Raw genomic sequence first — 16,055 nt, forward strand, 5'->3', positions numbered from 1 at the left:
TCAAAAACAGAATACCGGTAGTACTCCATACGTGGTGAGCCTTGCAGCGACCCAGTCCACAACCAAAACCAAATATTTTACCACAATAAATTTCTTTTGTCATTCACTTGGAGGCTTTGGCTTTTTTTTAAATAAAATCCAACTTTTATTCAAGTCACCATACTGTATGCTCTTTTCCTACAAATTATAAATCGCTTCTTGCACAAGTTTCATTTCTCTAGATTGCTTCTGTAATTACAGAAAAAAATCATATAAAGTGTTCTACCATTAACCCTTTAAGGCCCAGTCCCTTTTTACTGCTAGGCTTAGAGTAGACCAACACACACAAACACCGACACTACTCTAAGAATACTAACTCAATGTCAATTGAACAAAAAAAAAGTACAGGACATCAGAAGTTGCAATCGTCGACTGTCACGCAATCGCAAGACTTCTATGATTAGTTAGCTCACAGGTGTCAAACTCAAGGCCCGGGGGCCAGATGCGGCCCACCACATGATTTTATGAGGCCTGCGAAGGCCAATCATGTGTATCAACTTCCATCATTTTTGTTAAAATTTGAAGAAAAATTTCCAACTGTCATATCATAAATGACGACGTTGATATATTGCAAGCATTTGGGTGTTACCAAACATCAACAATAGTTGAAAAAGCCATTACCTTTGATTTCTGATTCCAGAACAAGTTGATAAATTTAGTGTGTGAATATGATGGGTTAATTAAAGATTTTCATGGTTTCAGTCACAATGGCCCTCTGACAGAAACCAGAACTACTACGTGGCCCATGATAAAAATGAGTTTGACGCCCCTGAGTTAGCTATTATAAGTAATTAACCACCTGACAAAGCCAGAACACACCGGTACGCATACGGCCATGGAACTAAGTAGTCGTGAGAAGATTTAACATAAATGACAGTTTGTGGAAATACTGACTTCTTTTGGAACAGCCAATTCAACCTGAGTGCAACGTGAAAAAATTTGGAAAAATTGGGTTTTTGGTGTCAGAAAAAACATTTCCTTTTTGAAGAACTTCTTGGTGTGACATTGCCCATAGAAAATCTGGTCAAACATGCCATTATTTCTCTACATATCTCCTTCACCCTTTCCCAATCTGCTACTCGGGAACCCCTTCTCCGATAAACCGACGAGTTGCAATTAAATATATCGTCCAATAATCTTGTATGGGCCAAAATTCCAAGTCAAAGCATCCAAATTAGCGTGATTTTTCAAACAGCGTCTCATCCCTAAAACCTCAAACTCGAGCACTGAAAATAGCGCACATGGAACATAATTGGTCAGAAGACCAGAGTGCATACATATTCAGTAAATTACAGATAACGCAACTTTCAATATGTCTCAAAGAAACTAAAAAATAATTCAGCATATGGATTTTACACGCCTCCCAGAATCCAGAGCACCTTCTGGCCAGAGACCTCTTGCTTTGCCAGTCCTGGGTACAATACAGCAACTATTGGGGAGGTGTCGTGTGGAAATTTGTAACCAGCTACAGTTGAAAATGGAGCCAAAAAATGTTAACGCTTGCAGCAAATGAAGTGCCCGCATGCTTTTGTTTCGTATTAATCATCAGAGGCTGAGCAACACCTATCGCCTGCGCGGGGAGAGGAAGTTATTGAAGCCCTGATTTCATTGCGGTTAAGAAGTCTAGTTCTTATAATAGTCTGAGAAAGTGAGTCATATGATGATTCAGAGAAAACTATATGAAGCATAGTATGTTGCTTTCATCAGTGTCTTTCGAGTGATACCAAAAAATTAAGAGTAACACACATTTTAAGAATGAGAATAGCATAGGATTAAATTTGATTTCCATCTGGTAAAGTGATAGGACTTGCATGACTACTGCGGGGAAACAAAACAATACAAAACAAACATTGTGTTGCATTAACTAAGAAGGTCTGACAGGACCAAAGTGCTTCCGGTGGCTTGTGGACCATTTATGGCTGCAATTTGAAGCAGATTTTCTTCGATGACGTCAGTGGCTTTGAGCCAGCTTTTCCTTTTTGGTGGCACTCTCGGCTGGCCTCAGCGGGATCTGCTCAAACTGCTGAGCAGCAGCGCGTGCATGCTCTAAAATTCCCTTTCTAGAACAGAGTTTACCTCGGGGCACAAACAGTCTGGGAGCCTGCGGGAGTGTCCTCTTTTTTTTTTTTTTAAATTTGCCTTAACCGTCAAAAGCTAATAAGTGTACATGATGCTTTTACCCTGCTGCATTTACTATTCCATGGCACACAGATTCACAATCAGTTCTTGGCACATGCCCATGCGTAATATGCAGGATCAGTGATCTTACAATTAACTCTACAATTGCAACATCAGTCCAGTAAAGATGGGATTTATTATAATAATAATTGCCGGTTCAATCGCTCATAATTTGCCAAACTCCAGAAAATGTTGTCTACTTTTAACCTGATGACAGTAACAGAATAAATCAATATTATTATCACAGTGGGATTCAATTACTCCATTCAAAAAAGTCCACATGTGAGCTTCAGGTGATTAAAATATATTTGGAAAATATCCTTTGGATTGCAAATAAAATAGGGAAAACTATCTACGGCGATGAATTGAGAGCAACTCCATATAAATGCAATGCAATTCAAATTCAAATATGAATGCTTGAAAGTATTAACAAAGAAGTTCTTTATTGTAACTTGGATTTTTGTCATAATGCATAAAGGTCGTCAATAAAAGGAGAACTCCTTTGCTGTTTTATCATGATTGGACTCAAATATTTACACTGGCACCCTTATCAAATGTGTAGAAAATAGAAGTAGAGACTAAATCAATCTCTGTCAAATTGTAAAATTACATAACCTCAAGTCAAAACCTGTAAAATTACCCCGCCCTGCAGGAAGTCCAATCTTTTTTTTTTTTTCCTTTGTATATTCATGACCATAAACCCCTTAATCAAGCTTTAAGAAATGCATATCGTTCTATGTCAAAGGTAGAGTTTGGAAGGACCTCGTATGTCCTGGTCTTGAACAAATGTTGAGCAGGCTTTGGTCCACCAGGTTGCCTGATGTGCCTGACGAATCAAATGAAAACAAAGCAGCCATTTCTAGCCTGTACATTTTTTCCTGCCAACAAGAAGATTTAAAAAGTGCAACGTTTGGGGTTATGCCGAGTTCAGAATTATTCCTGGAAATAATAACCCTTTTATCCCCATTTGTTGTGTGTTTAATGTCTCGTTGATCCTCTACCGCGGTAAGAATCGGGCAGTGTTCTGAGTGCAGAAGACGTAAAAATTCCATCAATGAAATTTGAATGAAAACACAAATTACCGAGAGTACATTTGATTCCCTCCGGAGCTTGTGCCCCTCTGTTGCACGTGTCCAGTGGCAACAACCTTTCTAAATTAGTTTATTTAACTTTGACCACAGTGTTGATTTTAAATTGGGGAAAAGTGAATTGTTTTAGGAGGAGGGGAAAAGAAAAAAAACACTTTGGTTGACTCAAACCAGCATGTGTGAGGAGCATAAATGGTGACCTCGTGACCTCAGAGCCCTGTTTTGGTTCAAACTACACGAGAGCTGTCAAATCTTGAAACAGCTACTGATATGCAAAAATGTCTTTGATCAAACAAATGTAACTTATACATGCCTCTGTTACTCATCACATGTCCTGATGTTGTTTTCATTCATCAGCATTCATAATGGGCAAATCTCCTTAAAATGTAGAAGTAAAGATATATCAAAAACTTGTTGTCACTTTGTGAGAGAGCGAGCCTAGTTTTAGCTGAGTGGGGAGTTCCTAAAGTAAAGGAAAACCCCTGGAAGAAAAGACACTGTTGGGGGGTGGGAAGCAAAGAAAGACGCAAAGAATGACTTTTTAAGCAAATATTTACTGTCCACTTCCTGCGAGTTAGGTCCAAACATTGCGGAGTAATCTACGTTTCGAACGAGTGACACGTCAATTTAAGCTAATATTCCTCCGACACGGTAACGACAACTAAACATTTAGCCACGGGACACTTTTACGGTTAAGGTTGTGAAATATGGCGAGTTTACGATGTTTTTAAACCCTCAAAGCCTTTGAAAAAAATACATCTACCTTCGTTATTTGGACATTACCGTGAGCGAACGTAAAGTAAGTAGCGCAAAACAATGACGGACTTTTGACTTATCGTGATTCCCTCGCTTGTCTTGTGAAAGCGGGAGAAAAGAAGCTTGGGAAGAAGAAAGGGGGGAGTAAAAATGTCGATATATACTCACACAGAAGTTGGACGGCAATTTGAAAAAGCAACGTCCAAGGCGGCGAAGCAACAAGTCTTCCCGGTGTTTTTCGTCGAGGTGGTCCGAAAAGCCTCCGGTGAAATCCCCCAAGCGCCGAGCGAAGCAACTAGACACAAGAGAAGAGCAACGCGTACAGTCGTCATGTTGACCCCCACCAAAAAAAAAAACAACTGTTTTCCGAGCCGGATAGTTATGATTATTCTTTTTTTTTTTTTTTTTTGTAGTTGAGGCTTAAATCTCCCGTGGGGTATTTCCGGGGCTCTGACACGGAGCACACGGCGTGTGGCGCTTTTAAAAGGGGCGTTAAGAGCAGCCCTTCTCCTCCAAAAATGTGAAAAATGTAAAAGATTTTCGCCGCTCGAGCGTCCAAAGTGCCTGTTGCAACAGCGAGTCGGCCATCTAACCCCCGAGAGCCACCGCTTCCACACGCCGTGGGTTGGAAACAACAAAACATAAAATAGCTCGGCGGTTTTTTTTTTTTTTTTTATAAACTATTCAGTATTTGCGAAGAAATAAACTAAAGCCAGCAAACAGAAGTCTCCGACCACTTTGAATGGCTGCAACTAGCAATGGAACTTACCTCGTCACTGATAGCTCACATTTAAAAAAATGTCCATTTTTGAGCTCGTGTGATTGTATTTACAATATTATTGTCAAGTTATTCTGGCGTTGCCAGGTCGGCAAGGAAGGTGAATCGCTTCGCTCACTGACAGAGATGCGAAGAATGCTCGGAATGAGAAGAGGAATGAAATGAACGCAAAGAGCGAGTTTGCGTCGGGGGGGCGGAGCGAGAGGTGGCGTCATCCCGGAGCCCCGCAGCCTCCCTCGGCCGTGCCTTGACATCCCGGGAACTGTCACCTTCACGGACGCGCAGAAAGTTCGACTTCCCGGCTTCGCGGTGCTCACGAGCACCTACTTTCAATTGTTGTCCTTCCATTTTAGGCCAACGTTGACCGTACGCACGGCCTGTGGCGGTCATAGCTTTAACTGACCCTTTGTGCTTCACCCCACTCTGGGGTCTCCAGTCCCCACCACCACCGGCACACACCAATGAAAACGCTAACGTGAAACCTAAATATTTTTTTAATACATGGATTATCCGTCCATTTTCTTTTGCCGCTTATCCTCACGAGGGTCGTGGGTAGTGCTGGAGCCTATCCCAGCTGTCAACGGGCAGGAGGCGGGGTTCACCCTGAACTGGTTGCCAGTCAATCGCAGGGCACATCAAGACAAACAATTGCACTCACAATCACACCTATGAGCAATTTAGAGTGTCCAATTAATGTTGCATGTTTTGGGGATGTGGGAGGAAACTGGAGTGCCCGGAGAAAAACCCACGCAGGCACGGGGAGAGCATGCAAACTCCACAGAGGCGGGGCTGGATTCGAACTCGGGTCCTCAGAACTGTGAGGCCAACACTTTACCTGCTGCTCCTCCATGTCGCCCTTATATGGATTGTAAATAAGTTTAAAAAAAAAAACAGCAGCAGTTGAGTTGGATTCATAAAACAAGCTTACAATTTAAAAAAAATATTGTGCTGTATCACTTTTATTTTTTATTACTATTTATTTATGATTATAAAGGAAGAAGTGTGTTGCCACAAAGAGATGAAGTAGGTGTAAATAAAAGAACAAGTGTGGATGTTTTGAGAGGCTGCCATTCACTAACTATGCCTGTCCGTTGCTTGCGTGCATTTTAGCAAAATGCTTTATTATTTCATGCACGGTTACATATGAAATTTTAAGTAGTTAAGTATTGTTGTGAAACATATGTACAGTGTGCTTTTACATCAGCGACATTACACAAAAATTTGAATCACCAGGTAACCTTAAAGCAATCATTTGAGTTTTGTTTCCCAGCGTGATTGGTCTTTTTATGTTAAAAATTGAGTTAGCATTAAAAAAAAAAATAAGTCACATTTGTTACAACGTTCAGTATGACCTGTCAGTAGTAGGCCTACACCAGAATTGTATTTATTGGGTAATTACTGTACATCATAAGAAACATAAGGAATTTCTCTCTGGTAGTTCAAGCCACTTTAGGATAACAACAAACAGTCACGATTGAAAAAAATATGCATTTAGGACACTGGAAAAACATGTGTAGAGAGTCATTGACAAATAAGCATCAGTAAAACGATCTGTGGGGAAAAAAATTATCCCACTCTGGCCCCATCTTCTTCTTACTGGAGTTTAAAGTAACCACCACGCCCAATGAAAAAACAACAAATCAGTGACAGAAGGAAGGCCTGATAAGGGTGTCAATCATGTGTCTCCACTGGGGGGGGGGGGGGGGTAAATTCATAGCTGACACACCCACTCTTACCTTGTCCTTCAGGAGGTTTGCTGAATACTCACCTCTGGAAAATAATTTAAAAAAAATGCCCATCCCTTGTTTGCAAACAACAGGGCATAACAATAGCAAACAGAAGCATTCAAACCTAAATAATAATAATAATAAATGAATGAAGAAGTGGACAGATCGCAGTATGAATGTTGGAGTTGCCTTTCAGAGGTGAAGGGACCTCAGACAGTTGAGCGATTCCGAAGCAACAAGGAATTAGCAAAATTTCTGCTTGACAGTTAAAGGGACATTCCGGTGGTTTGGCTTAACAATGTATCCAATAGGTCATGTCATGCGTACTGCACCTTGACAATGTGATGTCAATCCTCTCCAATTTAATGGTGTTTTGAGAAGATTTTTATCAGAAACTACAAATTTTCATGGGTGCCGCCATTTTGGCGAGTCACATGGCCTACGTGCGCGGATGTGACGTAATAGGCGTGGAGCAAAAAAAATCCTCGTCGGTTTGTAGCGTCTTCAGATGCGGAACCACCATGATCAGACATGGTAAAATGCCTCGTTGTAACGCTAAATGTTGGCGTAATTTGGATAAAAAAATCTGCGAAATTTCATTATATACATTATATTATTATATATACAATACTACATTATTTACAGCCACAGGTTCAAATCTGTATGGAAGTATTCCCCCGTCATCCCGATTAAGCGATACTGCTATTTCTTCATCGGACGAGGATAAATCCGTAAAATCGGCGCTGGCCAGAATTGTTTCCCAACATAAACGAGCCTATTACGTCGCCATGTGACTCACAAAAAATGGCGGCGCCCATGAAAATTCGTAATTGCCGATGAAAATCTAAAAAAAAAAAACATTAAATGAGGGAGGATTAACATCGCATTGTCAAAGTACGGTACATATGATATGACCTATTGGATACATTGTTAATCCAAACTACCGGAATTTTCCTTGAAGTTTATGGCTTCTTTTTGATTGCATTCCCTGGTTTTAAAATATATTCAGTAATATATATATATATATATATATATATATATATAATATTGTAGTGAATGCCTCAAATCACTTTTCCCTCTTCTTGCTTCGCTAGCAGCGAAATTGCACCGTAAGATAAAAGCCGATTGCACAGTTTGCCTCAAACCAACATTTCATATTTACAATATCTTCTGCTTGAGTCTATAAATGAACACAAAGCAATCGAGCGGGTTCACGTGAGTGTGCCCACACAGCCGACGTGGTCCTGTCTGAACAAGTCATCCATTAAAGCCGGCCCGTGTTTTGACACAGGTCTCTCAAAAGAAAAACCATCACGCAAGATGAACGGCTGGCGCTCTGAAGACATCAATCGACACCTCTTAACGCCTGTCTGTGCAAGTTTGGCCCAAAGAGTGGAAGGTAGCGTGTTGAACTGCCCATCATTCTTGTCTGTCAATACATTTTTTTGTTTTGTTTTGTTTCATGTTACCCAACCATCACATTTTTTTACGCTATGATTTGTTAAGCATACGTTGTGTGATCATGTTGATTGGCTGGTGTTTTTTTTTTTTTTTTTTTTTGAAGTCATCAAGCAGAGCTAAAGTATCAGGTCCAGATCCGCCATCAAATGAAATCCAGTAAGGAATCTGGAACAAGAATTCGTCCATTCACTTAATTTTCATATACAAATATAGATAATCACTTAAAATATTATCATAGTGGAAATGGTTTGCAGTGGCAGAACGGTGGAGCAGCTGGGAAAGCGTTCCCCTCACAGTTCTGTGGACCCGGGTTCGATCCCGGCCCCGCCTGTGTGGAGTTTGCATGTTCTCCCCGTGCTTGCGTGGGTTGTCTCCAGGCACTGCGGTTTCCTCCCACATCCCCAAAACATGCAACATTAATTGGACACTCTAAATTGCCCCAAGGTGTGAGCGTGAGTGCGGCTGTGTCTCTCTGTGCCCTGCGATTGGCAGGCAACCAGTTCAGGGTGTGCCCCGCCTCCTGCCCGTTGACAGCTGGGTTAGGCTCCAGCACTCCCCGCGACCCCTCGTGAGGATAAGCGGCAAAGAAAATGGATGACTGGATGATTTGCAGTAGCGTACAACCACTTTCAACACGTCATCTAATCTACCACGAGCATTAAACCATTTTTTGCCCACTCTTGTGGAAACTAGCCAATTAAGGGTTAAATTATTATTCTGTTGGATTGAAGTATTTTTGAATTTGGTGACTTTACTTCATTTACAAGAAAGTAAAGAATTATAAGAAGTTGTTTAGAATTCGTTTAAAACAAAAGTCACCAATTGATTATTATTTTTGTGCATCAATTGGGAAAAAAACCCCGATTTGGATCCTTGATCTTATTGGAGATTTTGAGGAAGTACACATATGTGCTACTACTAATTAATTAATTTATTATGATTATTTATATATTATCTATTAATTTTTTTTAATTATTAATGGTGTAGTCATCCCAAATATAAAGTATATATATATAATATTATTATTATATTATATTATATATATTATATTATGCACAAGTCAGATAAATTGGCAGGTTTGTGTGACTTAAAAAATAAATATTGACTTCCAACCAGTACAAAAAAAATATATATATTTTTTAAAATGTTGATGACGGTGATGTTTGCGCAAAACACGCCTTGTCGAATTATTGCCAAAAAGTTCAGCCTTGTTTTGATTACACATTTATTCGTTAAGTGTTTGGGAGATTTTGTGACGGTTGAATAAAACTCGGTTTGCAGACAAGGTCGAGGGAGTTATTCACACCTCAAAATAGTCAGTGAGCACAAAATCTTCAGATTTCAAACTGGAAAGGGGAAAAAAATGTCAGTAAAAGCCCACTAGAAATACTAAGCTGTAGTTGGTGGAAATCAAAGGGGCCCTGAGTGTGTTGGCTCCCATTTAAACATGAATTTGAACGTTATTTTTTATTTAGAACACCGCCGTGTGGGTGTGTACACTTCATCACATCATCGCAGTTAATTTTATGTCCGTTCTTGAAAAGATTAAAAAACAAAATCAATTGAGTTGTATAAGTTAGTTCGAGGTCATACTCATGGTGGAAAACAAAACAAAATGGAAAACGTTATTTATCTTGCGCTAGTTTTGTTGCCACGACATGGTGGAGCAGCTGGAAAGCGTTGGCCTCACAGTTCTGAGGTCCCGAGTTCGATCCCAGATCCGCCTGTGTGGAGTTTGTACCTTCTCCCCGTGCCTGGGTAGGTTTTCTCCGGGCACTCCGGTTTCCTCCCAAAAACATGCAACATTAATTCTTCTTCTTCTTGTTTTCCTTTCGGTTTATCCAGTTAGGGGTCGCCACAGTGTGTCATATTTTTCCATCTTAGCCTATCTCCTGCATCTTCCTCATTAACCCCAACTGCCCTCATGTCTTCCCTCACCACATCCATAAACCTTCTCTTTGGTCTTCCTCTCGCTCTTTTGCCTGATACCTCCATCCTCAGACTCTCTCGCCCCTGGACATGTCCAAACCATCGTAGTCTGCTCTCTCGAATCTTGTCTCCAAAACATCCAACTTTGGCTGTCCCTCTAATGAGCTCATTTCTAATCCTATCCAACCTGCTCACTCCGAGCGAGAACCTCAACATCTTCATTTCTGCCACCTCCAGTTTTGCTTCCTGTTGTTTCTTTAGTGCCACCGTCTCTTATCCGTACATCATGGCCAGCCTCACCACTGTTTTGTAAACTTTACCCTTCATCCTAGCAGAGACTCTTCTGTCACATAAGACACCAGACACCTTCCGCCAGCTGTTCCAACCTGCTCGGACACGTTTCTTCACTTCCTGACCACACTCACCATTGCTCTGGATTGTTGACCCCTAAATATTTGAAGTCTTTCACCCTCACTATCTCTTCTCCCTGTAGCCTCACTCTTCCCCCTCTACTTTTCTCATTCACGCACATATATTCTGTTTTACTTTGGCTAATCTTCATTCCTCTCCTTTCCAGTGCATGTCTCCATCTTTCTAATTGTTCCTCTGCATGCTTCCTGCTTTCACTGCAGATCACAATATCATCTGCGAACATCATGGTCCAAGGGGATTCCAGTCTAACCTCATCTGTCAGCCTATCCATTACCACTGCAAACTGGAAGGGGCTCAGAGCTGATCCCTGATGCAGTCCCACCTCCACCTTAAATTCTTCTGTCACACCTAAGGCACACCTCACCATTGTTCTGCTGCCATCATACATGTCCTGTACTATTTTAACATACTTCTCTGCCACACCAGACTTACGCATGCAGTACCACAGTTCCTCTCTTGGTACTCTGTCATAGGCTTTCTTTAGATCCACAAAGACACAATGTAGCTCCTTCCGACCTTCTCTGTACTTTTCCACTAGCATCCTCAAGACAAATAATGCATCTGTGGTACTCTTTCTAGGCATGAAACCATACTGTTGCTCGCAGATACTTACTTCTGTTCTGAGTCTAGCCTCCACTACTCTTTCCCATAACTTCATTGTGTGACTCATCAACTTTATTCCTCTATAGTTCCCACAGCTCTGAACATCGCCTTTGTTCTTAAAAATGGGAACTAGAACACTTTTCCTCCATTCTTTAGGCATCTTTTCGCCCGCTAATATTCTGTTGAATAAGTTGGTCCACAGCCATCTCTCCAAATAGCTTCCATACCTCCACTGGTATGTCATCAGGACCAACTGCTTTTCCATTTTTCATCCTTTGTAGTGCCTTTCTGAAGGTTTATGGATGTGGTGAGGGAAGACATGAGGGCAGTTGGGGTTAGAGAGGAAGATGCAGGAGATAGGCTAAGATGGCAAAAGATGACACGCTGTGGCGACCCCTAACGGGACAAGCCAAAAGGAAAAGAAGAAGAAGTAGTGCCTTTCTGACTTCCCCCATAGTAATCATTTCCACTTCCTGGTCCTTCACTCTTGCCTCTTCAACTCTTCCTTCTCTCTCATTTTCTTCATTCATCAAAGTATTCTTTCCATCTATTTAGCACACTACTGGCACCAGTCAACACATTTCCATCTCTATCCATAATCACCCTTACCTGCTGCACATCCTTCCCATCTCTATCCCTCTGTCTGGCCAACCTGTAGAGATCCTTTTCTACTTCTTTCGTGTCCAACCTGGTGTACATGTCTTCATATGCCTCTTGTTTAGCCTTTGCCACCTCTACCTTTGCCCTACGTCGCATCTCGATGTACTCCTTTCGCCTCTCCTCAGTCCTCTCAGTATCCCACTTCTTCTTCGCTAATCTCTTTCCTTGTATGACTCCCTGTATTTTGGGGTTCCACCACCAAGTCTCCTTTTCCCCTTTCCTACCAGATGACACACCAAGTACTCTCCTGCCTGTCTCTCTGATCACCTTGGCTGTCGTCGTCCAGTCTTCCGGGAGCTTCGGTTGTCCATCGAGAGCCTGTCTCACCTCTTTCCGGAAGGCCGCACAACATTCTCCCTTTCTCAGCTTCCACCACATGGTTCTCTGCTCTACCTTTGTCTTCTTAATCTTCCTACCCACCACCAGAGTCATCCTACACACAACCATCCTATGCTGTCGAGCTACACTCTCCCCTACCACTACTTTACAGTCAGTAACCTCCTTCAGAATACATCATCTGCACGAAATATAATCCACCTGCGTGCTTCTACCTCCGCTCTTGTAGGTCACTATATGTTCCTCCTTCTTCTGGAAATAAGTGTTCACTACAGCCATCTCCATCCTTTTTGCAAAGTCCACCACCATCTGTCCCTCAAAGTTCCTTTCCTGGATGCAGTACTTACCCATCACTTCTTCATCGCCCCTCTTTCCTTTACCAATATGTCCATTACAATCTGCACCAATCACAACTCTGTCGCTGTCTGGGATGCTCAGAACTACTTCATCTCGTTCCTTCCAGAATTTCTCTTTCAACTCTCGGTCGCATCCTACCTGTGGGGCATAGCCGCTAACCACATTATACAGAACACCCTCAATTTCAAATTTCAGTCTCATCACTAATTGGACACTCTAAATTGCCCCTAGGTGTGATTGTGAGTGCGACTGTTTGTCTCCATGCGCCCTGCGATTGGCTGGCGACCAGTTCAGGGTGTACCCCGCCTTCTGCCCGTTGACAGCTAGGATAGACTCCAGCACTCAACGCGATTTTCGTGAGGCTAAGCGGCAAAGTAAACGGATGGATGGATACTTTTAGTGCAGCAACTGGAAAGCGTTGGCTTCACAGTTCTGAGGTCCCGGGTTCGTTCCCGGATCCACCTGTGTGGAGTTTGCATGATCTCCCCGTGCCTGTGTGGGTTTTCTCCGCACACTCTGGTGTCCTCCCACATCCCAAAAACATGCAACATTAATTGGACACTCTAAATTGCCCATAGGTGTTATTGTGACTGCGGCTGTGGTCTGTCTCTATGTGCCCTGTGATTGGTTTCCGACCAGTTCAGGGTCTACCCCGCGTCCTGCCCATTGACAGCTGGGATAGACTCCAGCACTCCTCGCAACCCTTGTGAGGATAAGCGGCTAAGAAGATGAATGGATGGTTTTGTTGGCATGCCAAAGATGAGAATTAAATAAAAAAAAATACTAGTAGGGTTATATTCCGAAAGGATGAGCCCATACCATAATCATCGCCAGACATACGCTTCGTCACATCTCCGCAGCACGAGAGCTCATTCATAACACAAGATTTGTTCGGCATTACGACGACTTCAACTTTCTCATGGCGGCTGCAGTACAATAGAATTAGGGTAATTCGGTTCATTCCACCCCCCCAGATATACTCTGCTGCTGCTGCAACTGTCTGGTCTGGTTTAGTCCGGTCGCCAACCTTCTCTAATCAGATCGTCGTCTAAGGCCAAGCGCTGGCTCTCTGCTCTTTTGACTGCTCAGCCGGCTGCACTCTTTTGTTGCAGTCGCACACAATAGGAAGAATATATCAAATCAAGGTTGGCTCGCTGATTTTCAATAATATGACCATAGGGTAAGTTCTGCAGGTTAAAGCAAAATTGAAAAAAAAAATAATAATTAAGTCAGGCTCATAAATAAAGCACAAATGAAATATCCTCGTCAAAATAGCTTCTCAAAGGCACACTGCGGCATGGTAATAACAGAAAAGAATACACACAAAAAAAAAAAACAGTTAAAAATATTCTGTACGAAGTCCTTGGGAACGCCTCTTGAAAGCTGCGCTTTTCCACCCATTTGTTTGTCAGCGTGCGCGACGCAGTTTGAAAACTGTTAGCGCACTTGCAGGTTAATCTCTTTATCTCAGCCGCAGCAATGTTGCCTGTGCAACAGAAGATACTACCGAAAGGATACGGACATTAAAGTCAGATTATTGCGTAAGCGATGTTTGAAATGTGATTACGACCAGATGTGCATGCAGATTTTTTTTTTGTGGAGGCGAGGGATTTTGCGATATCACACAGACACATGTTTTGAGAACAACCGGCTTTAACGTGTGCTTATCAAAACGAATCAGACACAAGGAAATTCTGCCACCTGGCATTAAAATTGTTCTGCTAAAAACAATTTGATGCAAAATATCTAGAATGTGTTCTATGAGCTGTTGACCCAGTTTTTCCAACTACTACCGGTGCAGTACTTTGTTTGGAACAATAGCAGCAAGAGCTACTTTAAATTAATGTGGTTTGACAGGAGAATCACATTGAATGATTGTAAGTTCCTGACTCTCTTAACATACGTTGAAGGAAATAAGTATTTGAACACCCTGCTATATTGCAAGGAGTCTGACATGCTCATCACTGTGAGAGAGATAATCTATAAAGAAAAATCCAGAAATCAGAATCTAAGATTTTTTAATGATTTATTTGTGTGACACAGCTGCAAATAAGTATTTGAACACTTGAGAAAAGCAATGTTATTTGGTACAGTAGCCTTTGTTTGCGATTACTGTAGTTGTTCACCAGGTTTGGACCCACTGCAGGAGGAATTTTGGCCCACTCCTCCACACAGATCTTCTCTAGATCAGACAGGTTTCTGGACAGAGTTTCACAGAGTTTCAGATCCCTGCAAAGATTTTATATAGGGTTTAGTTCTGTAGACTGGCTAGACCACACCAGAACCTTGATATGCTTCTTACAGAGCCACTTCTTGGTTTTCCTGGCTGTGTGCTCTGGGTCATGGTCATGTTGAAAGACCCAGCCACGACCCATCTTCAATGCTCCGATTGAGGGAAAGAGGTTGTTCCCCAAAATCTCACAATACATGGCCGCGGTCATCCTCTCCTTAATACAGTGCAGTCGTCCTGTCCCATGTGCAGAAAAACACCCTCAATGCATGACGCTACCAGCCCCATGCTTCACAGTAGGGATGGTGTTCTTTGGATGGAACTCATTATTCATCTTCCTCCAAACACAGTTACTGGAATTATAACCAAAAAGTTCAATTTTGGTTTCATCTGACCACAAAACCTTCTCCCATGACTCCTCTGTATCATCCAGATGGTCATTGGCAAACTTGACATGTGCTGGTTTAAGCAGGGGAACCTTCCATGCCATGCATGATTTCAAACCATGACGTCTTAGTGTCTTACCAACAGTCACCTTGGAAACGCTGGTACCAGCTCTTCTCAGGTCATTGACCAAGTCCTGTTGTGTAGTCCTAGGCTGATTCCTCACCTTTCTCAGGATCATCAAGACCCCACAAGGTGATATCTTGCATGGGGCTCCACTCCGATTGAGATTGACCGTCAAGTTTACCTTCTTCCATTTTTTTATGATTGCTCCAACAGTGGACCTTTTTTCACCAAGCTGTTTGTTAATTTTTCCGTAGTCCTTTCCATCTGTGTGGAGTTGTATAATTTTGTCTCTGGTGTCTTTGGACAGCTCTTTGTTTTGGCCATGTTAAAAGTTTGAGTCTTGTATGGGTTTGACAGGTGTTTTTATGCAGCAAACGACCTCACATCTGATTCAGGATAATACATGGAGTGGAGGGGGACTTTTAAAGGCGGACTAACAGGTCTTTGAGGGTCAGAATTCTAGCTGATAGGTGTTCAAATACTTATTTGCCACTGTATCACACAAATAAATCTTTAAAAAAAATCATACAGTGTGATTTCTGGATTTTTCTTTTTAGATTATGTCTCTTACAGTGGACATGCACCTATGATGAAAATTTCAGAGCCCTCCATGATTTCTAAGAGGGAGAACTTGCAACATAGCAGGGTGTTCAAATACTTGTTTTCTTCACTGTAAACACGCTAATTGTACTACACCGGGCAGAAAAGATGATAGAATAGAATTGCTTATTTGAAACCAAGGTATATGAAGGCAGCAGAGTAATTCCCCATAATGGCTAGAAATGGCATCTGGATGTATGATGTCTGATTACGGGTGATCATGATTTTCTTTTTGGTGAAAAAAAGCACACCCCAGATGCTGAACGTTACGGATGATGGTTGTTCGGAACAACAGGTAATTGAAAAGCATTGTCCCGCTTTCCATCTTAAATGTCAGCGGCGGGGCAAAAAAAAAAAATAAATCCAGGACT

General features: G+C 41.9%; 1 protein-coding gene and 1 long non-coding RNA gene across 5 annotated transcripts in view; one reads left to right on the forward strand and one right to left on the reverse strand.

Annotated features, from left to right (window-relative positions):
• tead1b (TEA domain family member 1b) overlaps window positions 1–5,753 on the reverse strand; it is a 60,088-nt gene extending 54,335 nt beyond the window's left edge. Inside the window, exons 1-2 of one of the 3 annotated variants that reach the window (XM_061813959.1) lie at window positions 4,831–5,753; window positions 4,230–4,356 (exon numbers count right to left, since the gene is read on the reverse strand). The gene's annotated coding sequence lies outside the window, so the exon portion shown is untranslated. Of the gene's footprint in view, window positions 1–4,229; window positions 4,480–4,830 lie in introns of those variants that run through there. The other 2 variants (XM_061813960.1, XM_061813961.1) reach the window with 2 other exon arrangements.
• LOC133497789 (uncharacterized) overlaps window positions 3,943–16,055 on the forward strand; it is a 47,026-nt gene continuing 34,913 nt past the window's right edge. For both annotated transcript variants that reach the window (XR_009794104.1, XR_009794105.1), the window contains exons 1-2: window positions 3,943–4,104; window positions 7,858–7,965. This is a non-coding gene — a long non-coding RNA (uncharacterized LOC133497789). The remainder of the gene's footprint in view (window positions 4,105–7,857; window positions 7,966–16,055) is intronic.

This window comes from Syngnathoides biaculeatus, chromosome 3 (assembly GCF_019802595.1).
Source record: "Syngnathoides biaculeatus isolate LvHL_M chromosome 3, ASM1980259v1, whole genome shotgun sequence".
NCBI classification, from domain to species: domain Eukaryota; kingdom Metazoa; phylum Chordata; class Actinopteri; order Syngnathiformes; family Syngnathidae; genus Syngnathoides; species Syngnathoides biaculeatus.